This window comes from Papio anubis, chromosome 2, assembly GCF_008728515.1.
Source record: "Papio anubis isolate 15944 chromosome 2, Panubis1.0, whole genome shotgun sequence".
NCBI classification, from domain to species: Eukaryota; Metazoa; Chordata; class Mammalia; order Primates; family Cercopithecidae; genus Papio; species Papio anubis.
Window position 1 is genome coordinate 116038597 of NC_044977.1, and position 26079 is coordinate 116064675.

A 26079-nucleotide genomic window follows, 5' to 3' on the forward strand; every position below is an offset into this window, starting at 1 on the left:
TGTTGGTGGGATTGTAAACTAGTTCAACCATTGTGGAAACAGTATGGCGATTTCTCAAAAGATCTAGAAACTAGATGTACCATGTGACCCAGCCATCCCATTACTGGGTATATACCCAAAGGGGTATAAATCATGCTGCTATAAAGACACATGCACACATATGTTTATTGTGCACTATTCACAATAAAGACTTGGAATCAACCCAAATGTCCATGTTGACAGACTGGATTAAGAAAATGTGTATACACCATGGAGATACTATGCAGCCATAAAAGGATGAGTTTGTGTCGCTGTAGGGACATGGATGCAGCACAAGGAAACCATCATTCTTAGCAAACTATCACAAGAACAGAAAACCAAACACCCATGCTCTCACTCATAGGTGGGAACTGAATAATGAGATCACTTGGACTCAGGAAGGGGAACATCACACACACGGGGCCTATCATGGGGAGGGGAGGGAGAGGATTGCATTAGGAGTTATACCTGATGTAAATGACGAGTTGATGGTGCAGCACAGCAACATGGCACAGAGAAATATACATATGTAACAAACTTGCATTATGCACATGTACCCTGAACTTAAAGTATAATAATAATAATAAATAAATACATAAATAAATAAATAATAAAATAAAATAAAAAAAGAAAATGAACCTGACATTTCTCATTCTTTATTAAACAACCAAAGTTATCTTCTTATTATATAGATATGATCATTTTAAAATACATACAGAAAGGAGTAGAACTTATATAACAAATGATTTTATTCTCAGAAATAGTATTAACTTTTAAAATTAAATAGACAATCTTTAAAAGTTAATACTGTTTCTGAGAATGGAAGAAAGTGAAGGAAGAGGGGTAGAATGGGTAGACATAGATATAATACAGATGTAGAGAGATGTAGATGTAGAAACATAGTCATAGGGGTAGGCATGAATAGAAACATAAATGCTAATATACATTAGATTTTGAAACATGTTAAATTACACAGTGACAACTTTTTTGTTGGGCTTAGAAGCAGGGAAATGTGGATTTAGGTCCCAGCCACTACTTGCTTTCAGTGTGACCTTGAACAAATTAGCTCACTTCTCTAAGTTTCAATTCTTTCTTTAAAACAGGTAATATTGGCTGAGCATGGTGGCTCACACCTGTAATCCCAGCACTTTGGGAGCCGGAGGAGGGCGGATCCCAAGGTCAGGAGATCGAGACCATCCTGGCTAACACGGTGAAACCCTGTCTCTACTAAAAAATGCAAAAACAAAATTAGCCAGATATGGTGGCGGGTACCTGTAGTCCCAGCTACTCGGGAGGCTGAGGCAGGAGAATGGCGTGAACCTGGGAGGTGGAGTTTGCAGTGAGCCGAGATCATGCCACTGCACTCCAGCCTGGGCGACAGAGTGAGACTGTCTCAAAAAAAAAAAAAAAAAAAAAAAAGTAATACCTGAACCTCTTTGTATGGTTGAGATAATAGTTCAATATGTAACTCAGGGCCTGATGATAGTAGGCAATCAATAAAATTTGAGTATAATGATTAGCATTTTTCTTTTATTGTTACTACAAGGTTCACAAAATATTATAATACACAGTTTTTGGAGTGTTTTCCCAAATCACAGTGATCCTCCCTTATCTATCGATGTAGAGCATTTTGTTCTACATCATACAGCTCATCCCGCAGTTTAATTGACTGGACCCATATATACATGTAGCTTCAGCTAGGGAAGTCAGAGTTTTGCACCCTGGAATTTTGATTTGGGACTGAGACAAGCATAGGTTTATAACATGTAAATTCAGGAGCTATGTGCATAACCATGTTTATCCAAGAGTTCAGGAACCATAAAGCAGCTATTCAAAGAAGAGAGACTAATTAAGCTGATTTGTAGGAATATACAGAGATAAGAAATGAAAAATGAACTTAGTTTGGCTTACTCATGGTTTTTTCTTTTTTTTGTTTGTTTCAGTCTCTCTGAAGGCCTAGCCTTTATTCCATGATACAGCAACTTAATCTTATGTATCAGAATATATAGACTCTTTCTGCCTCAATTAATGTGAGAACAACACCTCTATGATGTTAAGTAATTAAATTTATAAGAAAATAATTTGAAAGCCTGTTTTCTAACTCTCAGACACCTTCATATGACCAATGATATTGATATTAATCAGGGCGAGTATAAGAAAACATTTGGGGAAGGAACTGAAGAACAACTTTCTTTGTAGAGAGCCACTGCTCTGCTGTAAGACCAATCCATCTTTTGGGGAGAAGACTGAGAGAATCTTTGTTTTGTTTTGTTGTATTGTGTTGTTGTATTGTGTTGTGTTGTGTGTGGTTGGTTAGCTGGTTTTAGAGACAAGGTCTTTCTCTGTCACCCAGGCTGAAGAGCATTCCACTCCTGGGCTCAAGCGATCCTTTGGCCCTAACCTCCCAAGTAGCTGGGACTACAGGTGTGAGCCACCATGCCTAGCTAATTTTTAATTTTTTGTAGACACAGGATCTCGCTATGATACCCAGGCTTATCTCAAACTCCTGGCCTCAAGCGATCCTCTTGCTTCATTCAGGCTCCCAAAGCACTGAAATTACAGGCATGAGCATAGCACCCAGCCAGGTAATAACTCTGAGTCCCATGCCTGGGAAGATGGACTTTAAGGGGACCATATGAAAAGCTTTGGAATATAAAATATGTTTGCTACAATTGGAAGGTAAAACGGTAGGCTCTTGGTTCATGTCCGGTAAAGCTTAATCTCCAGTAAATCTATAAGGCTGGATTTTAAAGTATTTGGTGAGTTATTGTAGGCTGTATAATGACTCCTAAAATGTCCATATCCTAATCCATTGAACCTGTATACTTATTATGTTATATGGCAAGAGAGACATAAAGTTGCATATGCAATTAAAATTATTAATCAGGTGACACTGAGATGGAGAAATTACCTGGGATTATCCTACCGGGCCCAATCTAATGACCCGAATCTAACAGTACAAGATGAACAGACACCAAAAAGGGTCAGAGAGAAGTGATGTGAAACAGACTTGCTTTGATGTTGTTTGTTTTGAAGATGGAAGGAGAGGCCACAAGTCAATAAATGTGGCAAAAAGTCAAGAAAATACTCTCCCCTCCACGCTTTCAGGAAGGAACACAGTCCTGCCAACAACACCTAGACCTTAACCCACTGAGACCCATGTGGGAATTCTGACCTACAGAACTGTAAGAAAATGTTTGTTTAGCTTTAAGCCACCAAGTTTGTGGTAATTTGTTACAGTACAAATACAAAACTAATATACCAGTACATTCTAATTACGGAACTGAAATTATGTTTATGACTTAAAGTTACTGCAAGACTATTCTATTAGGTGAGAAAAAAAAGTGAGTGAGAAGCAAAGTCATGACATCCTCTAGGATTTTCATCCAAGGAAGAGGAAGATTGAACTTATGAAGTTTAAAACGGGCAATAAAAAATAAATAAACACATTTTAGGCTATGAACATATCATGAATGATTCTTATTCAATCTACTAGTTATAATAAGACTGATTTTATTAATTTCTTAATTAATTTGGGCTAAAGTTAGTTGGAACTGGTTTTGTTATTTATAACCAAAGAGTTTTAATTAGTAGAATTATTAAGGATAATTATTCTAACAATAGGCAAAAGTGGCCTCAGACAGTGATATCTGAACACCATACTCCTAGAATGGAAATGCTATCTAGGACTTCTGAATCTAAGTGCAAAACAAAATGATTTATTTTTCTCTTTTAAACAAAAATAAACCATAAAACATGCTATAAGGACTATCTGATTTTATTCTTACAAAAACCCTAAGGAAGTCAGAACTATTTTATACACTGAGAAAACTGATATTCAATAAAGTTAAGTAATTTTGCCAAGGTCCTAAGAGATGGAATTGGCATTCAAATCCAAGTATTTCTGGCACTAAAGATCTATGTGCTATTCATTCATTCAGGAAATGTTTACTGATTACTTATTATGTACCAGACAGTGGAGTAACTAGCTTGCCAACATTTAACGGGGCCTCACTATGTGTCAAGTAATTTGAGTATATTAATCCATATAATCCCTGTTCTATTACTATGCCCATTTTACAGATGATATACAAAAAAAAAAAGGTAAAAAGAAACTTGTCTGAGGTTTTGCAAATAACAGAGCCAAAATTCAAAACAAACATGCTAGCTCTTAGTGATGTTTAACCATTTATCTCTACTGCCACCTGTCCTAGGTGCTGAATATACAGACATAGCCCACATTCTTACAAGGTTATTTTCTAGCTGGAAAGACAGATTAGAACAAAGTAAACAATCAAATAAGTAAGTACTCATTGCAATACGGTTTTGTAAGGAAAGAACAGGATGTGACATGAAAGACTAAAGAGATGTCAAAAGATGTTTCATTTTGTTTTTTGTTTGATTTTGTTTTTTGCTTGTTGTTGTTTTTGAGATAGAGTCTTGCTCTGTCGCCCAGGCTGGAGTGCAGTGGTGCCATCTTGGCTCACTGCAAGCTCTGCCTCCCAGGTTCACGCCATTCTCCTGTCTCAGCCTCCTAAGTAGCTGGAACTACAGGCACCCACACCACACCCGGCTAATTTTTGTATTTTTAGTAGAGACAGGGTTTCACCGTGTTAGCCAGGATCGTCTCGATCTTCTGTCCTTGTGATCCGCCCACCTTGGACTCCCAAAGTGCTGGGATTAAAGGTGTGAGCCACCGCGCCCAGACCTTCAAAAGATGTTTAAGGAAGTAACAATTAAACAGAGAGATAAAATTTGAGGGGTCAGACACAGGAATGTTTGAGGAATAGCGAAGAAAGCATACTGGGTGTGATGATTAATGTAATTCTGTGTGTCAACTTGGCTGGATTAACGGATGCCCAGATAGCTGGCAAAACATTATTTCTAGGTATATGTGTGTGGGTATTTCTGGAACAGACTGGCATTTGTATCAGTACACTGAGTAAGGAAGATCCACCCTCACCAATGTGGGTAGGAATCATACATTCCATCCAGGGCCTAGATAGGACAAAGAGGCAGAGAAAGGGCAAATTCTCTCTCTCTCCTTAGGCTGAGAGGTCCATCTTCTTAACTTGGACATGGGAGCTCCTACTTCTTGGGTCTTTTCTCTCTAGGACTTATACCAGCACCCTGACTTAGCCCAAGTTATCAGGCCTTATACCTTGCACTGGGAATTACTCTATGCCTCCTCCGGCCCTCAGGGCTTAAGATGCAAACTGAATTACACTGCCAGCCTTCTTGAGTCTCTAGCTTGCAGGTAGTATATCAAGAGACTTCTTAGCTTCCATCATGTGTGCCAATTCCTAGAATTATTCTCCTTTTATAAATATCTGTACATATCCTACTGGTTCTGTTTTTCTGGAAAATAATACACTGGGCAACATGAGAGAAAGCCTAGAGATAAAAAAGAACTTGGTCCTTTCTTGAAATTGAAAAAAGGTGAGTGTGTTTAAATCAAAGCTGTAAAGTAGAATTACACATTCAGAATTGCAGTGAACAGATTTAAAATTTGGCCTTTATTTCTTTAATTACTGCTTGAAATAAAATTTATTCAGTTAAAAGTCTTATTTTCATGATGAGTTACATATGTCATAAAATAAATCATTTCCAGTATCCTCTATTTATGTGTTTGTAGGAACAGTATGGCCATTTTGTCCCGTAAGTGACCAAAGCACAGGCATAATGAATGTCAGTTCTTCCAGTTGCAGAACCAAAGGCCACACAGCACAAGTAATCACTAGGTGGTTCACTTAATGAATTATCTCCTAATTTACTGACTTATCTAGTCAGTTTTAGCTGCTGGTTAATAAACTAAACTAACTTTATTATATTCATTGTTGGTTACAACTCAAATCACTTATGTTGATGCATGATATAAAATCTTGTAAATACCTATAGGTGGATGTGTATAACTCAAAAATTCACAAAGTAACCAGTCATATCCTCTCGTATATTTGGAATGTGATATATTTTGCACAGTTTAGAACGTCCTTTATTTGATTATATGCCAATGTAGTGCTTAAATTCACAATCGAAATCAGAATATTCATCAGAAATTTTGGGAAAGAAAATAATTATCAGTTGCATTCTATTGTTAGCAAGGGCAATCATGTAAACATACACTTTGAATATCTTCTTTCAATAAATTATTACAAATAAAATAATTCCTTGTATCTACTAATATTTAATAAATTAAAATGTTAAATTTTATATAGGCACCCTTTTCCAGTTATAATTTTAATATAACAGACATTACAAATGACATATAATTAAATAAAATTGCACTCAATTATGATCCTAATAAAGTGTAAGCAATAAATTCGTTTATGAAACTCAATTTCCCTTAGATAGTACACCTTTAAGTTAGTATGGTGATTACTGCTTTTTAACCTTGATTCCCACGAATAACAGGAGGTGTTAAAAATGAAAGAACTAATATATTTGGCTCATAGAAGATACTAAGAATTGAAAGATTTTAAAATAAAATATCTAGATTTCAATTTTATTTTATACCTGCCTGGCCAACATAGTGAAACCTGTATCTACTAAAAATACAAAAATTAGCTGGGTATGGTGGTGTGTGCCTATAGTCACAGCTACTCAGGAGGCTGAGGCAGGAGAATCGCTTGAACCCGGGAGGCGGAGGTTGTGGTGAGCCGAGATCGTGCCACTGCACTCCAGCCTGGCTTCCTCTGAGATTAGAATAAAACCCAAAATGTAGATTCTAAAGTAATATTACAAAAATAATAACTTATTTTACAGATAATATCAATTTTTCTTTCCTTATAATAAAGAAGAGCAAGGGCAGAAAAGAATGAAATTGTTCTTGTATCTACTAAAGAGTGTACTCTTGGTTAAAGAGGATGTTGAAGTACAATTTCATTCTTCCAAAATGACACATATAAAATCTGTTGACTAATGCATTCCTAGTTATTTAAAGTTTCTGTAACAATCTATATTGTAATTTATGTTGCTATATATTTGGGTCCAGTGGTCTTTTGTAAATTTGCCCCCCTAGGAATACTGCAGCCTTATGCTCCAGCAAGAAATATAAAGTATTTGCTTAACAAGAATGTGGATTTGCAAAAACCTTCCAAATGGAACATTTTAATTAGTATCTTGCAATGAGAAAACTACATGGCATTTTTTAAGGAAAAGAAGGAGCTGTATTTTTTCTATCTTTACAAAAGAAGAAGAAAGAAGAAGGAAGAAGGAGGAAGGAGGAGGAGGAGGAGGAGGAGAAGGAGAAGAAGGAGGAAACAAGCAAGCAAACAAATCGAAAAATTAAAAAAAAAAAAAAAAAGGAAAACTCCAAACACTTGGGAGAAAGAACAAATCTGGTTTTAAATCATACCTACTTTGATGACAGTAAATTCTTCCAAAAGCATGTATCTACAAATACAGAAAGTGCTTTAATCTTTTATATGCATTTAACAGCTTTGACAGAGATTACATTTATAATTTATACCTAAATATTATATTTAAATGAAAAGATATAGACAGAGGAATTCTGTGTGGTGTTCTTCACTCTTTATTATCCCATTTGTTTGTTTGTGAGAATGTCTCTTTCTATTGCAAATAGATAAAAAATACGAAGTACTTTTGACAAGGAGAAACCAAAATTGAATTGCAAGCAAAAAGCTACACAAAATAAGAGTCTATATTATACATTTTCTAACCATTCAGGCCACCAGTTCTCTCCCCAGATCCTCAGTTTTCCCATACTTGCATTCTGGGTTGAATATCTATCTCAGTACAAATCATATCTTTCATACCATTCTGCCTTTGGACAAATTTCCCTATACCCAAAATGCACCTACATATAGCATAGGTGATATATCTATATATACATACTATATTACATATAAATCTAGACCCATCTCAGCTCTTGGATCACTTTTCTGAGCTGATTTTCTCTAGCCTTCTCCCTTGTTCCTAAGTCCAGTTGCCCATCTCTGGCTACGTGTTCCTCTAACAGTTATGCAGCTCATTTGTGGGCAGAAATTACAAATGTCTGTGCAAAGGTCAGATCAACCCTGTAGATTTTTATATTTGGCCCAAAAGTATTGTTTTCTTTTTAAACTGGTCCAACATTTTTATATGATTTCCCATAAAATTCTAGACTTCTAGCTTTTCTAGAGAAAAAAAAAAAAAAAAAAAAAAAACCTGGCATTTTTACATGTAATAAGCAGGGGCTGTTGGGTTTATCACCTTCCTGGGTTAATCACTTTCCTTCTTATCTTCCCATTCTGGGTCTATCTGCTCTCACATAGTGTTATATTCGCTCGTGCGCGCTCTCTCTCTTCCCCACTCCTCCGCCCCGTGTGTGTGTGTGTGTGTGTGTGTGTGTGTGTGTGTGTGTGTGTGTGTGACTGGGAACTATTTCTGTGTACTTAGTTTAACTCACCTCACTTATTTTTGTCAACCTAGTCTGTACATTATTTCACTTTGATATCCCTATGCTTCAGGAACATGAATATTGCAGATAATTTAAATACATACATCCTTTATTACTACCATTATCTTCCTTATTACAGTGAATTGTAACCACAACTTCATTTCCTCAATTCAAACTCATTTTCAGTGCTTCTAAAAATACCTATTTATCCTTACCAAACCCCTCCCTAGCTGTCCTTCTTCTATTTAATGTGTTAAACATGTAATGACCAAAAAGAGACTTCCAGAAATAAAGCTAGTGATAATTCTCAATCTGGATAGTTAACCCATAAATAAATAAATTAGTTTAAACAATGTCTGATATTTTTATCTTCCTTCCAGATAATTGGCTCCCTGCCCAGGATTGAACACAGAAGGCTCTGAGAAGCAACAGAAGTTCCACCATAAGCTTCTGAAGTCAGCTGACAACCACTGAGTCCTCTGGGAAGTCAGAACTCTGTGTAATTGCACGAATCTCCTCCAGGCCAAGCTAGACTTGATTTCAGTGACTAGTGGTTCATTTGCTCAATCTGTCTGATAGCTCACCAAGGGAAAACAGGCTTCTCATCACTTGTAAAATGAATCACATTTTAAAACAATATATACAATCAAACTTCTTCAGTCTCTTTCAATGGTAAAGAAGGGAGCAATGTTTCTGTTTAAACACTAATAAATACAATAGCAAATGTTACCAGATCATCTACTATATGCCAAGTATAGAGCTAGGTGACTTATACTTTTTTTTTTTTTTCTCATTATACCACTCGACCTCAAGCCCGGTATTGTCATCCATATTAATATAAATGAGGGAGTTAAATATTCAACTAAAGGTGAAATATATTTCCTAATGTAATAGGGTTAATACCTAAAATTCCGGAAAACAAACCTATATAGGTCTGAAGTCAAGCATATATTGATTTTACTAAGCCATGCTGTTTCTTCTCCAAAGTATTTAAGTTGGCTCATTCCCAGTCCCCATGGGTAGTGGAGCCCTAACTAGTCAACAAAAGGGTCACAAATCCGTGGTTGATAAATTTGGAAAGCACAGTCATACTGGAAAGCAGTTGAGAATGTTGATCTGGGGAATATAAGACAAAAGACCTAATCTCTGTTTCTGAATATTGGAGGGTAAATCCAGTTGTTTGGATACCCAAATTTTATGTGATTTCTGTGAACAAGACTTTCCATGAAAAGTAACACAAAATTTCAAATGCAAAATTAGTTATGAAAATGAATAATAAATGTTTTTTTAAAATATACCATATATTTCAAATAATAGAAAATAATATAATACTACTTTTCATTAATTAACTGCCTGGCACATCATTATAGCACTCTTTTCCCTACATTTTGGCTGCATATTTTTAGATTTCTTCTTTAATTATCTTGTGACAATTATTTTGCAATATTTTCTATAGAGATAATTTTATCGTGATTGTCTAAAATTTGCTTTTCGTTAATTATATATCACAAAAGTTTCTTTCAGTTTCACAACTCATTGTTGCAAATGTCATATACATTTTTAGGATTGTTAACAAATTAGTAAAACTCCCTATCAAGTTTCTTTTGTTTATGAGCTTTTATAGATATATTCAGTGTTTATAGGACCATTACAATTTTATATATTATAAACATAGAAATTCTGATGACTTATATTTTGTGCAATTGTCATCAAAAATGAAAAAGTATATGTGGTGTGTTTATAACTGTATATGCTCCATTACTCCGTATATGCCTGAGAATAGAAAACATTGGTTAGAGACACTTCAACTTAGTAATTTTACACATCTAATGACTAGATAAATTTTGATCAACTAACTTCTATTTCCATATACTAAAACATCTGTTAACCACAAATTTTTGCTGTGAGACATCTTAGGATGTATTCATATTTTGGTATGACCTATAGCTACACATCTATGTATTGGCAGAGTGAGCAGTAGTAATTTTCCTATGTATCAAACTGAGTAGCAATAACTGTAAAATACATGAAAATGACTGACAGCCACCTAACAAACCCAACTAAACCCAAACTAAGTGCATTCCAAACTGAAGCAGTCTATAACTAGAGTTACCCCCACCCTCTCCAAAGTCAACTAATATGAAGGGAAATGTAATGGAGAAATTGGATTGGGAAGGGAGAGTTGTCCTAATTGATCATGATCAAAGTATCTTATTTTTGCAAACTTGAAATAATTTCAGAACTATTAATATTATATGGAGCTTTGAAAATGGTTCATGAACATGACAGTCTTGAAGTGTGAGCTTTATTAATTTCTCAGTAAGTTCACCTCTGGTGGATGATTATTTTGTAGATGAGGGATAACTATTTTCTGTGCTGTTCTGTATAACATGGGGCTATATATCTTGATGCAAAAATTATAGGAGAGAGTTTTCTTGTTCAGTTTTATAAAGAACTTGCAATCAAGAACAGGTGTCCAACAATATAATGGGCTGCATCAAAAAGCTGTGAACTCCCATTACTAAAAGTAGTTGGACAGAAAAGCCCTATGACATCTGGTAAGGATGTGATTGTGAACGAGAAGTTAGACCTCGAGTTCATATATGACTCTTTTATACCTCTATGTTACAATGTATTTACTTTTAATACATTTATTGCTTTTTTTGCTGATTGTTTATAAAAATTTTAAATGAATAAAAGAAAGTAAATATGAAGAATAAATATATTAGCCAGGCATGGTGGCTCATGCTTGTAATCCCAGCACTTTGGGAGGCCCAGGAAGGCAGATTGCTTGACCTCAGGAGTTCAAAACCACCCTGGGCAACATGGTGAAACCCTGTGTCTACAAAAAATACAAAAATTAGCCAGGTATGGTGGCATGTGCCTTTGGTCCTAGCTACTTGGGAGACTAAGGCAAGAAGATCACTTGAGCCCTGAGCCTCAGAGGTGGAGGTTGCAGTGAGCCAAGATTGTGCCACTGACAGAAGGAAACCCTGTCTCCAATAAAATAAAATAAAATAATAAAATAAATAAAATAAAAAATGTATAATAGAATAAACAAATTCAAAATTTTATATCAAAGTGAATTATTTCTTCTTTTTAACTAAGTGGCACTTTTTAAAGAAAGAAACAAAAATAGAAAAGAATCTTTTAAAAGTAAAATGTTAAAAGAAAATCAGAAGCAATGAAGCTGCTCAGTGTGAAGCAAGGGCTAAGAACCTGCCTAAGCTCCCACTCCTTCCCTTTCCCCCTGTAGTGAGTCTCACAGACGTCAGGAATTTGGGATGCCATTAAACTTATTGCTAACCACATGGACTTGGTCTATTCCATAGATTTTTTTTTTTTTAGATAAAATACATGATTTCAAAAAGATTCCAGCTGGCCCTAAGACAGTTTATCTTAGGAACCCAGGCCCCAAACAGAGGTATGTTTCAGTCATCTCTGCAGTTAGGGGCATTTCAAGAAGAAGCTCTGTATTAAGTTAATAGGTTTCGAATTTGCCTTGGAAGCTAGAGATATGACACCTAATTTCTGCTCCAGGAATGTCTGACCATCTTAAAGTCAGAGGAAATGGCACCTGTCCCCCCTACTTGGCTGCAAAGATGAAAATCAATCAAAGCGATTTTTATTAAACAACTTCAGAGTTCTTGGCATTTCAAAGGACACAATGGGGTAAAGATGCATAGCAGATATTAAACTGATAAGAACAGATACTACACTTGATCTTAGCCAAAAGGCCAAGAAGTGACAGATTGGATTAAGAAAATGTGGCACATATACACCATGGAATACTATGCAGCCATAAAAAGGGATGAGTTTGTGTCCCTAGGACATGGATGCAGCTGAAACCATCATTCTTAGCAAACTATCACAAGAACAGAAAACTAAACACCGCGATGTTCTCACCATAGGTGGAACTGAACAATGAGATCACTTGGACTCCAGGAAGGAACATCAAGCACACTGGTGGGCCTATCATGGGAGGTGGAGGGAGGGATTGCACTGGGAGTTATACCTGATGTAAAATGATTTGAGCTGATGGCAGCACACTAACATGGCACAGGTATACATATGTAACAACCCGTGACCGTTACATGCAAGTATTACGTACCCTACAACTTAAAGTATAATAATAAATTTAAAAAAAAAAAAAAAAGATGCATAGCAGAGTGCATGGTCTGTGTCCTTTAACAGCATGCAACCCGGTACTAACAACAGACACAAATCAATGACTAATCCAAAATCAGTTATCAGATGAAGAAAGCCCAGGGGGTTGCATTCTGAAGAATTAAAATGCAACATGAAATCTTCCGTGAAAGTCTATAAAGTTACTATAGGAAACATGGCTGTGTTTATTACTGACAGTGAGTATGTAGCTAATCACAATCTGAAAACGAACAAGTCTTCTGATAAAACTATCTTTTAAAGATAAATATGTGAGCTAGAAAATGATACTGAAATGCTGATTGACAATGGACATAAACTGGTAAACTGAGGGTTTATAAGAAGCTACAAAGTATGCTTATGATTAAAAGCTTAAATGCATTACTCTAAGGAGAGTGATAAAAATATTTTTAATCCTCTTTTGGAAAGCATTTGTTTTTAATGTTATTACTATGCACTCCCTCTAATTTTTATTTTAAAGAGCTTTTAATTTTTTTAATTATTTATTTTTAAGGGACAGTGTCTCCCTCTGACAACTAGGCTGAGGTGCAGTGGCACAATCATAGCTCACTGCCACCTGGAACTCCTGTGCTCAAGTGATCCTCCCACCTCAGCCTTTTAAGTAGCTAGGACTATAAGTATGTGGCACTGTGCCTGTCTAATTGGTAAATTTTGTAGAGACATGGTGTTACTCTGTTGCCCAGGGTGGTCTTAAACTCCTGACTTCAAGCAATCCTCCCACATGAGTCTTCCAAAGTGCTTTGATTACAGACATGAGTCACTGTGCCCAGCCTAAAGAGTTTTTGATAAGAATCAAATTATCATACTTTCATATAAGTTGTCTCCAGGGATATTATGCCAAGTACCCTTTAACAAAATAACCAACTCAGTATTTCAAAGACATTATTAAGATTGTGGGTTATTTTGTCATTTTATTTGATCCCTGTGGATTATCTAGTCACTCAATTTGTTGATTTTTCTTTTGAATATCTGTTTGCCTTATCCAAACACTCACATACTTCCACCAAAGGAAATAAAAAAGAACTAAAGTCAAATTTAGCTGCTTTAAGTTCCTGCCTGTTATAAAACGCCCAGTGACTAAAAACGTAGAATAAAGTAATAACACCAAATTTTGTATTATTAATGATGGTTTTCTCCCTTGGAATAGTCCAATATATGATTTGCTACTAGATCAGTTAATACTACAAGGCCTGTGGCTCAGGCACACTAATGCACTCCTAATCATTGAGCTGGTTTTAGAAATCTCAGTGTTGCCTTGCAATGACCAATACTATAAAATGTAAGCAAAGAACTGTCAGGGCTAGGGACTCAAGAAACTCGAATAAGACAAAAGCAAGAAGGACCTAATAAACAGTAGTTAAGAACATGAGTTTGGGAATCCAACATACCTGGATTAGAATTCACAATCTGCTGCTTGGTTTACCATGGCAGTGACCTTGGGTGAATCACTTAGTCCATCTTAGTGACCTCATTGGTAATTCATATTTCAGATTATTGAAGTAATAATTTATATATAATATTTAAATATATAATATATAAATAATAAATCATATATATGTGTGTGTGTGTATATTTATTCAGAGATTATATAGTCTCTCCCTCAGCTCTCTCTGTCTCTCATATTGAGATACACACACACACACACACACATGACACACACATCTCAATTCCAGGGCTCCCAAGACAACACAAATCCACATAAAATTCTTTGAGAGAGCATTATATATAGAAAAAGAGACCAAATAGCCTATCTTTTCTCTCTCTCTGTATATATAGAGAGAAGAAATAAAAGAGAAGGGAGAGGAGGAGTAGAAGGGTAAAAAAGGATATGATGAAGAAGAGGATAGGAGTAGAATTGAAAGAGAACGTATTTATATCATTGAGGTATATACATGCTATACAATTTAAAGGAATATATAACCATAATCTATGGATATATATTTTGTCAATGAATGAAATAATTAATAGGACCAATGTTGTTTTACGTAATTTAGGGATCCAAATGTCTGTTATGGGCTTATTGCTGAATTGTGCATCCTTCAAAATTCATCTTGAATTCCTAACTCCAAGTACCTCCAAATATGACTGTGTTTGGAGACAGCAAACAAATTAAAACGAGGTTACGAAGGTGTTTGTCATATCCGAATACTCTGACACTTCCACCAAAAGAAATTTAGAAAACAAAACTAAGTCAAATTTAGCTGCTTTCAGTTTCTGCCTCTATTAAAATTCCCAGTGACAAAAGGGTACAAAATAAAATAATACCATCACATTTTGTATTTTTATAATGCTTTTCTCTTGGAATATTTCAATATATGATTTATCAGATCAGTTAATACTACAAGTCCCGTGGCTTAGATAGATATTTACATAAGCCAATATGATTGTTATCCTTATAAGAAGAATAAATTTAGGGATGAGTTGGGCGTGATGGCAGGCTTCTGTAGTCCTAGCTACTCAAGAGGCTGAGGCAGCAGGATCACTTAGACACAGGAGTTTGAGGCTTCAGTGAGTGAGCTAAGATTGTGCCACTGCACTCCAACCTGGGTGACAGAACAAGACCCTATCTCTTAAGAAATGAAAATAATAATAAATTTGGACATATACATGTAGAGAAGGAAGATGATATGAAGACACAAGGAGAAGATAACCATCTACAAGTCAAGGAGGGAGGCCTAGAGTACATTCTTCTTGCACAGTCCTCAGAAGGAATCAGCCTTGCCAAAACCCTGATCTTAGAAATCTAACTCCAGAACTCCGAGAAAATATATTTCTGTTGTTTAAGCCACCCAGTCTGTGGTACACTTTGTTACAACTGCTCTGGCAAACTAATACATCATCAAAACTTCATCCTTGCTAAACAAATGACCACTTACTTCTATAAAGAAGTGAGCTCAAGTATGCTGTAAAACTAGAACCAGAAACTTTAAAATAGTTTGTTTCCCCACCAGCACATGAGCTAAAGAAAACTCAGTTTTGCATTAGTTATATAAAACATTCAACATGTGATTAAGAAATACATGTTATAAAATGTCACAGAACAGGTCTGACATTGTTTTGGCCTGGGTAAGTATTGAAATGGGAACATTCATTTACCCAAGGCATACAAATTTTGAAATAATGGACCCATAGGCTATTTCTGTGTGAGTAATATAGCTTGCAACCAAAGGGTCAGGATAAATGACTCATGAAATATACCTCTAAGTAATCGAAAGAGTTGGGCTGCTATATGGAAGGCTATGTGGTTTATATGTAAATGAATTACCTTTTGAAAGATATCTGCCAAAAATAATATTTTTTGTTTCATGGCAGTTGATCTTAAATAATTAATTCTGATAGTAGTACTTAAATTTGATATTATTAATTATTCCATTAGTAGTATTACTTAAATTTGATATTATTAATTATTCCATGCCATAAAGAGCACAACATTACATTATTCCATACATTAAAAAAATCACACAGAAGGTACACACATAGTAGTACTTAAATTGGATATTATTAATTATTCAATGCCCAAAGTGCACAAAATTATATTATTCCATATATAAAAATCACACACAAGATACATACTTAAATTCTTCCCAGTCTTAAAATATTTACCTAAACAGACAGTTGTCAAACCTTCTCTGTGCCGACACCATTTATATTTCTATTAAACTTCTATATGAAATACCTATCATTACAATGCAGTATAATGAAATGAGGATACGTGTGTCTGTGGGGCGGAGTGCATATGTAATGCTTTACATATATTAAACACTACTTATCTGATAAAGAGCTATACTACACATGCCTAAAAGTTTGAGATCTTAAATACTTATTATTTCTTATTTAAGTTTACATTTCAAAAACGTAAGGGGAGCCAGGCACACTCATGTCTGTCCCTACTTAATAGGCTGATTCAGGAGGATTGCTTGAGCCCAGGAGTTCAAGGTTGTAGTGCACTATGATTATACCTGTAAATAGTTACTATACTTCAGCCTAGGCAACATAGCAAAACTTTGTCTATGAAAAAAATAAAACAAAAGAACAAAGAGTAATAACTATGGAAATATCAAAAAGGATACATTCTGAGAAATGCTTCATTAGGCAATTTCTTTATGTGAACATCATAGAATGTACTTTCCTAGTTTGTATAACCTACTATCTACTTAAACTACACAGTATAACCTACTGTTCCGAGGCTACAAACCTGTACGGCCTTTTATTAATACTATACTGAATACCACAGGCAATTGTAACACATGGCAAGTACTTGTGTATCTAAACATAGAAAAGGCAGGGTAAAAATAGAGTATTAAACAAGCCTGTCCAACCCATGGCCCATGGACCACACGCAACCCAGGTCGGCTCTAAATGTGGCCCAACACAAATTCATAAACTTTATTAAAACATTATGAGTTTTTTTTGTGATTTTTTTCAGCTCATCAGCTATCATTAATGTTACTGTATTTTGTGTGTGACCCAAGACAATTCTTCATCTTCCAATGTGGGCCAGGGAAGCCAAAAGATTGGACACCACTGGAAAAGAAGAGAATGGTACACCTGTATAGGACACATAACATGAATGGATCTTGCCGGACTGGAAGTTGTTCTGGTGAGTCAGTGAGTGGTGAGTGAAGAAAAAGGCCTAGGACATCACTGTGTACTACTGTAGACTTTATAATATAAACACTCTACATTTAGGCTACACTAAATATATTTAAAATGTTTTTATTTATTCAATAATAAATTGAGTTATAACACTTTTAGTTTATAAATTTTAATTTCTTTACTTTTTTGATTCTTTTGTAAAAATACTTAGCTTAAAACATAAATATATTGTAGAGCCATATGAAAATTTTTTTCTTTATATCTTTATTCTGTAAGCCTATTTCTATTTTTAAAATTTTTAATTTTCTTTATTTACTGTTTAAACTTTTTGTTAAAACTGAAGACACAAATATACACATTAGCCTAGGCCTATACGACATCAGCATCATCAGTATTACTGTCTTCCACCCACGTACCTTGTCTCACTGGAATGTCTTCAGGGGCAATAACATGCATGGACCCGTTATCTCCTAAGATAACAATGCCTTCTTTTGGAATACCTCTTGAAGAACCTGCCTGAGGATGTTTTACAATTAACTTTGTTTATTACAAGTAGAAGAAGTATACTCTAAAATAAAAATTAAAAGTATAGTATATTAAATACATAAACTAGGAACATAGTTGTTTATTATCATTATCAAGTATTATGTACTATAAATAACTGTATGTAATATACTTTTGTATGACTAACAATGCAGTAAGTTTTTTTACACCAGCATCACTACTAGCACTTGTTGCACTGTGATGTTATGACAGCTAGGTGTTACTCACTTATAGGAAGTTTTCAGCTCCATTATAATCTTATGGGACTATTCTCATATATGTGATCCCTCATTGACCAAAATGTCAGATTGTATATCTAGGAGCAAGATCTATATAAACAGAATCATGAAATATGGCTCAGAACAAGAAGCAATTCGTATTTGTCCATTCTCGCTCTGCTATAAAAAAACACCTGAGACTGTGTAATTTATAAAGAAAAGATGTTTAATTGGCTCATGCTTCTGCAGGCTGTACAAGAAGTAGGGCAGCATCTGCCTCTGGGGAGGCCTCAACGAGCTTTTACTCATGGTGGAAGGCAAAACAGGAGCAGGTATCTCATATGGCAGGAGCAAGACCAAGAGAGAAAGATGGGGAGGTGCCGCACACTTAAAAAAAAGCAGATTTTATAAGAACTCTATTGCAAGAACGGCAAAAAATGGATGGTGCTAAACCATTCATGAAGGATCCACCCCCTATGATCCAGTAACCTCTTACCAGGCCCCACCTCTAACATTGGAGATTACAATTCAACATGAAGTTTGGGTGGGGACACAATTCCAAACCATACCATTCTGCCCTTGCCCCTCCTAAATCTCATGTCTTCTCACATTGCAAAATACAATCATCCCTTTTTAACAGTCCCCAAAGTCTTAACTCATTCCAGCATTAACTTAAAAGTCCAAAGTCTCAACTGAGACAAGCCTAGTCCCTTCTACCTATGAGCTCATAAAATAAAAACAATTTAGTTACTCCTAAGATACAATGGGGGTATAGGCATTGGGTAAATAATCTTTTCCCAGAAGGGAAAAATCAGCCACAAGATAAGGGTTACATGCCCCAAGCAAGTTCAAAACCGAGCAGGGCAATCATTAAGTCTTAAAGTTCCAAAATAATCTACTTGGACTCTATATTTCACATTCAGGGCACATTGATGCAAGGGGTGGACTCCCAAGGCCTTGGTTCTACTACTGTGGCTTTGCAGGGTGCAGCCACCACCGTTGCTTCTACAGGCTGATGTTGAATACCTGTGGCTTTTCCAGAAGCAAGGTGCAAGCCATTGGTGGATCTACCATTCTGGGGTCTGGAGGACAGTGTCCCTCTTCTTACAGCCCCATTAGGCAGTGCCTCAGTGGGAACTCTGTGTTGGGGTTCCAGCGCCATGTTTCCCTTCTGTACTGTCCTAGCAGAGGGTCTCCATAAGGGCTCTGCCCCTGAAGCCAGTTTCTGCCTGGACATCCAGGCTTTTCCATAAGTCCTCTGCAATCTAGGTGGAGGCTCCTAATTTTCAACTCTTGCACTCTGTGCACCGCAGGCTTAACACCATGTGGGAGCCAGAAGGCTTACAGCTTACACCCTCTGAAACAGTCCAAGCTGTACCTGGGCTGGAGCTGAAGCAGCCAGGATGCAGAGAGCAGTGGCCTAAGGCTGCACAGGGTGGCAGGGCCCTAGGTCTGGTCCATGATATCATTCTTTCTTCCTAGGCCTCCAGGCCCGTGATGAGGGGAGTAGCCATGAAGTTCTGTGAAACACCATTGAGGTCTTCTCCCCATTTTCTTGAATATCAGCCCTTGACTTCCTTTTAGTTATACAAATTCCTGCAGCCTATTTGAGTTGCCTCCCAACCTCTACCCTTCAAATGAGCTTTACTTTTTTATCACATGGCCAGGTTGTAGGTTTTCTAAACGTTTATGTTCTGCTTCCCTTTTAAATATAAGTTCTAGTTTTGGATGATTTTTTGTTTTGTTCATATATATATATATATATATAGGCTGTTAGAAGCAGCCAAGCTACATCTTAAATGCTTTGTTGGCAGAAATTTCTTCCACCAAATACCCTAAATCATTGTTCTGAAGTTCAAAGTTGCACAGATCTCTAGGGCAGAGGCACTATCCAACCAAGCTCTTTGTTAACCAAGGTGACCTGTGTAACCAAGGTGACCTGTGCTCCAGTTTCTAGTAAGTTCCTTATTTCCATCTGAGAACTCCTCAGCCTGGACATCTCTGTCCATATCATTATCAGCATTTGGGTCATAATCATTCAACAAGTCTCTAGGGAGTTTCAAAGTTTTCCCTCATCTTCCTGTCTTCTGAGACCTCCAAACTGTTTCAACCTTTGTCCATTACCCAGCTCAAAAGTCGCTTCCACATTTTCAGGTATTTTTACAGCAATTCCCCACTCTTCAGTACCAATTTTTCTGTGTTACTGTATTCTGCACTGCTATAACGAAATATCTGAGAATGGATCATTTATAAGGAAAAGAGGTTTAATTGACTCACAGTTCTGTAGGCTGTACCGGAAGGATGGCAGCATCTGCTTCTGGGGAGGCCTCAAGGAACTTTTACTAATGGTGGAAGGCAAAGCAGGAGTAGGTATCTTCCACAGCAGGGGCAGGACGAGAGAGCGGGGAGGTGCCACACACTTTTAAACAACCAGATCTCATGAGAACTCTATCATTATCATGAGAACAGCACCAAAGGGATGATGCTAAATCATTCGTGCAGGATCCATCCCCATAATCTGATCACCTCCCATGAGGCCCCACCTCCAACATTGGGATTGCAATTGAACATGAAATTTGGGTAGAAATACAGATACAAATAATATCACAAATTTACAGTTAGTAGAGAAATTCAAGAAATGTCAACTATATTAATGCTACTTAAATATCATCTATTTATCATCAAATAATTACTATGAGGTAAAAAAAAAAAAAGTCAATCCATTTCTCAGTGTGTTTTTTGACGTTATATATCAGGCCACTTTCTTAAATATGATGCCATGAAAAAAATTTGTATAAACCAACTCATTAGAAAGGCTTGCCCCCAAATTCTTACCAGCTTTATAAGCATTTGGTCACTATAGAAAAGTCAATACTCAACAAAGCCTTTTACAATGCTATTACAAAGTGAAATTGGTAAAATCCAAACATACTGATATGGAATATAGTGCCCTAGATTCTTGCTTATATTATCTTAGGTTACATCTTCGTATTCTATACAAAAGTTTTACTGTCTATTTTTTCTGTTAGTTTTACATAGCATGGTTCGTTTTAGTAAAAGCTGCCATGTTCTAACAACCAAAAGAAAAATAGATTCAGTATACCTCCAAAGCATGTGGAGCTTGCATATACATCCCCAGTACTGTTTCTATATCTGACTGTATATTATGTTGCCTATTTTGGTTTTCTTCCTGCTTCAGGTTTATAATAAAGGTTTCCCCAGTTTTCTTTTTCAATTGATTTCTATACAAAATTTATATTACTAATTTGGCTTTTCATAATTACTGGTACTAACTGGGTAAATGTGTAATTAAAACAAAACAAATAGGTTCCAAAATTGAATATATACATCAGAAAAGATTTACAGAATGCTGTGGTTCTATAAATTATACTTTTAAGTGTGATTTAAAAAAAAATGATTTCCTATCACTCAAGCTGAAGATTTCAAAGTCTGGATAGATTTCATAAACACAGATAAATATAGATACACACATATACATACACCAGCACACACACACACACACACACACACACACACACACACACATTTTTAAATTAAAAAAAAAGAAACATTGAAAATATTGATAAATAAAATTTTGGAAAGTTGCTTGTGAAAGGTTTATACAAAGCAAATCCTAGTTTTTTCATCATTTTCCATTAAACAATCCAAGACATTTTCTAGGGGAAAACAACCCACCAAGTCAAAATGTATAAAGGTAAAGGTATTAAAATTAATGGCAAGGTTACTGGAAAGATAGGAATTTCAGCATGTTCAAACAGTTTATTATGCTTATTTAAAAATAGTAGTTGCTCTATTGACTTTTTGGCAGCATTTTATCATGTCTGTGATGCAATATATATTCAATGTAATATCTAGTTCACATATTTTCATAAAGAGAAATATTCTAAAATTCTTTAAATTGTTCTTCAAAGTTCATGAGAAAATGGAGTCTACAGTTTTGCCTTCTTTTCCTCTTTGCTTCATTTGACCATTTGCATCTGGGCATAACCCACTAGTGGAACTGAATGCCCACATGACATGAAGTACAGAAGTGTTTAATTGGATATAAGGAGGCCTTGTTTAAATATGTTTTTACACTTCAATTTTTACATTGTGAAAAATCAATTCATATTTCATTTATTATTTCCTAAGTTTCAACTCTTCATAGTGAATTTGTTCATGACAAATGATACCTGTATGTGGAAATTTTAATTTGTGTGTGGTTTAATAGTTAAGAGACTTGAAATACCAAATTATTCATTTGCCATTGATAAATTTCCACAATTCTGAAAACACTGCAGAATTTCAAGTAAATAATATTTTTAAGGATAATGCACCAATATAAAAATTCAAAACCCAAGTATCTTTAGCAAACAAAATAGAACATTTTATACATGAAAGGATACCACATAGTAACTTAATTTGGGCTTTATATTAGAGACGCATTCTACTACTGCCACTGCATATCTCTCTCTCTCTCTCTCACACACACACACACACACACAATGAAAATAATGGTGATAAGCAAACTACTATATTTAACTTTAAGATTATAAAGGAATGTAACTCACCTTCCTTTTTAGAATTATTTTAAATACAAGGTATCTTTATGTGGATGTTTCAAATTTCAGTAATCACCTCTATTCCAACTTAAAAGAAAATAAAATGTAAGGCCAATATTTTAAAATTACATTCCAAAGAAAATAAGGGAAAGAAATAAATGTATTTATCATTCAAGGCTGTTCTGCTCATTTCTAGTTCTACTATTTCCACAATTTACATAAACTTGCAAACTAAAAATTCATAGAAGACGTGCTGAAGCTATTGGCATGGCAACATGTCAAACAAGCAAATTACAAAAGAAAAATGTGTACAAGGAAAAAGCAAAACAGAAAAAGAATAATTTAATAGAAATTAAGATTTGCATCCACTTTATGCTATATCTGATAATATGGGGCAGCTATCATTCTTATGTTTCAACTTGGAAAAGGCTGAGTGCATTGTATGAGCAAGAACCAGAACATTTTACTAACAAATATAAGTCCTATCCAGTAGAGTTATCAGTGTTTTTTTTCACTTCACTGTGCAAGTTCCGTATACATTTTTGTTAACTAGAAGCAGAAGCTGAAAATATCAAAGGCTGGCTATTACGGTATTCATGAAGAAAAAAAATCGGGTGGTAAAAATGCTGATCTAAGAGATAGACTGTTATTCAATTAAGGTAGCACATCTAAAGTGCTAAGATGTAAGCTAATAAAATTTCAAATCCTTTAAAACCTGAAACACTGCAATACACGAGCACATTTCTAGTAAGTACTTTTATTTATTTATACTCTGGATTTAAAACACTCAATCTCAAGTTCAAGTTTTTTCACTTATTATCTTGTGACTGTATCAAGACACCTAATCACTTTTTGCTGGTTCCCCAATCTATAACTAAGGACAAAGATGCTTATCCTGCCTTGTTTACCAGAGGGCTATAAGGATCTAATAATCTTATCGGATTATATTGTATCTGAGAAAATGCACTATAAAGTATAATATAGAACAAAAGGACTACATAAATTAGTCATAGTCAAATCAGAGAGAAGATATTTGGACATACATAGCTTGAAAAAGACTAATGTCTTTCTGAAAATTCTGTCAATACACAACAACCTGAGAAAGTGTAGAAGTACAGAGGAAAGAACAGAGCTTTGGATTCAGACAATTCTAGTTTTGAATTCCATTTCAGGTAATTATTATCTGTGCATCTGGACAAATCTCTGTTTTGCTCTCTGTAAAACAAAGATAATTGTATTTTCCACATAGAATCTGCAGGATTGTTTAAATCTTTACACTTCTAGATTTCTCTTCAGGAAAGACTTGCTCCCCAACTTCTGGGTGTCCTGTCATCAGTCATCCTTCCGCTGTCAGTCTCTTCAGTGATTAGGCTCAAGAGCAGAGAACCTCCTAGCCTGAGGTGATGCATTGGGTGTCCCACATCCATAGACTGACTTACACAGAAATAAAAAGACCTGCCCTTCTTGGCCCAACTCAGGACAACTCTCAAGTGCCATTCTAGCTCTAGATGTCCCTATGGTATTGGCTGACACAATAATTGGGACTGTGGAGGAGTCTGACTTTTCCCTTGGCTCACTTCTTCTTTTCCTCTCTTTCATAGGTATTGGGTCCTAAAGGCAGTTCTTAGCAAACATCCTATATGCTAAACTCCATGTTAAAATGGGCTTTTGGAGAAGCCTAACCAGGGACAAAAGATTGGTGATAATATAGAAAGGGCCTAATTACTAATTCATCATTCAAGAAGAAAGTGAACACTTGTATAGTCATCATCAAACAATTATTTCATACTACAAATTTCCATGACAGTTAGTAGTAGCTGCTGAATAGAGGCAGAAAAGACACTAGCACATAGTCAAGAACAAAGTTAGCTTAAACTCTTTAAAAATTACAGAATGATTCAAGCCAAATATAGATTAATAGAGAAATAGGGAAGTGTTGTAGATAATTTAGGCTAAAATGTACTTACAGATAAAATGATATGAAGCAGCATTTTTCTTCTATATTTATGATTTAACTCACATTTTCATCAGTTTTCAAATTGAGTGTAATCTAAGATGGCAAATTGTGATGAAATAATTCATTGGGTTCTCCAATAGTCTCCTCTAGGCAGTAGTCTCTATTTTATTGCAAGTTGATTATGCTTTTGTAACAAAATGCCTAAGGAAAATTAGTGAGCAAAGATTTTCTTAAATAGCACAATAGAGACTTCACAAAATAGACTCAAGCTAATCCATATTAATTCCTGAAATGTTAACATGACATCTTACTACTGAAACAAGACTTGGTAAGTATTAGCAGTTAATAAGATAGCAGAAATAGTGCTAAAGGTTTATGTTTTATGCCAAGCTGTTCCAGGCAATACTGGGCATCAATCCGAAATGCATATTTGGATGTGCTACATTAAACAAACAAACAAACAAAAGCCAGAGAAAAGCAGTTGCTTCCTTAGAACAACTAAGTAATCCGAGGAGACACATCCTTCTTTTTATCACCACATCTAAGAGTAGAGGAGAGACAAAAAGGATGCAGATCTACTAAATACAAGTCATTCTTTTAATCTCATTTTGGCCAATCTTAGATTTGTCAATTAGTAGGAAGCAACCACTGGATTTTACCTTTTCTAAATTTTCCAATTTTGACAGCATAAAGGATCCCCAGAGTAATTAGTAGTAGAAGCAGCAAACATGGTTTGAGTCCTAATATGAGCCAGTGCTATGCTAAACAGTTACTTGATTCATCTCATTTTAACCATAGCAAATAAACTGTGACACAAAAATTCTGATTATTTCCATTTTACAAGCAAAAAAAGGAAAAACAGAAGGATTAACTACTTGCTGAACTACTTCCCAAAATGGCACAGCAAGAATTTGAAATTCTCTTATTTATAATTAGACAATTTAAAATCTAAGGCAAATTGGATGAGTATAATATCTTGTTTAATTTTAATAATATATAAATCTATTAAATATATTAATACAAATTAGTTTTAGTATTAAATTTTCAAAAAGTAAGTCCTTCAGGGAAGCAGGAATATTTTAGAATTCTTCAACACTACTCTTCTTACTGTATGGATTATATAATTATTTATTCAAAATGTTCTGACAGTCACATATAAATTTCCCTCAATCCTTTCTTTAGTCTAAGTTAATGTCCATGTCACAAGATTTCTGAAGGTATGGATGGAATGTAACTCAAAATAATAAGAACTACTTATGACAGACCCACAGCCAATATCAAACTGAATGGGCAAAAACCGGAATCATTCCCTTTGAAAACTGGCACAAGACAAAGATGCCTTCTCTCACCACTGCTATTCAACATAGTGTTGGAAGTTCTGGCTAGTGCAATCAATCAAGAGAAAGTAATAGGTATTCAATTAGGAAAAGAGGAAGTCAAATTATCACTGTTTGTCGATGACATAATTGTATATTTAGAAAACCCCAATGTCTCAGCCTAAAATCTCCTTGAGCTGATAAGCAACTTCAGCGATGTCTCAGGATAAAAAATCAATGCACAAAAATCACAAGCATCACTATACAACAATAATAGACAAACGGA

At 35.3% G+C, this 26079-nt stretch overlaps 1 protein-coding gene and 1 non-coding gene across 9 annotated transcripts in view; both read right to left on the minus strand.

Annotated features, from left to right (window-relative positions):
- Positions 1-26079, minus strand: part of NAALADL2 (N-acetylated alpha-linked acidic dipeptidase like 2) — a 1420296-nt gene that overhangs the window by 984370 nt on the left and 409847 nt on the right. The window lies entirely within an intron of this gene.
- Positions 11972-12165, minus strand: LOC116274073. The gene has a single exon (XR_004182547.1). It is a non-coding gene; the product is annotated as a U2 spliceosomal RNA (small nuclear RNA).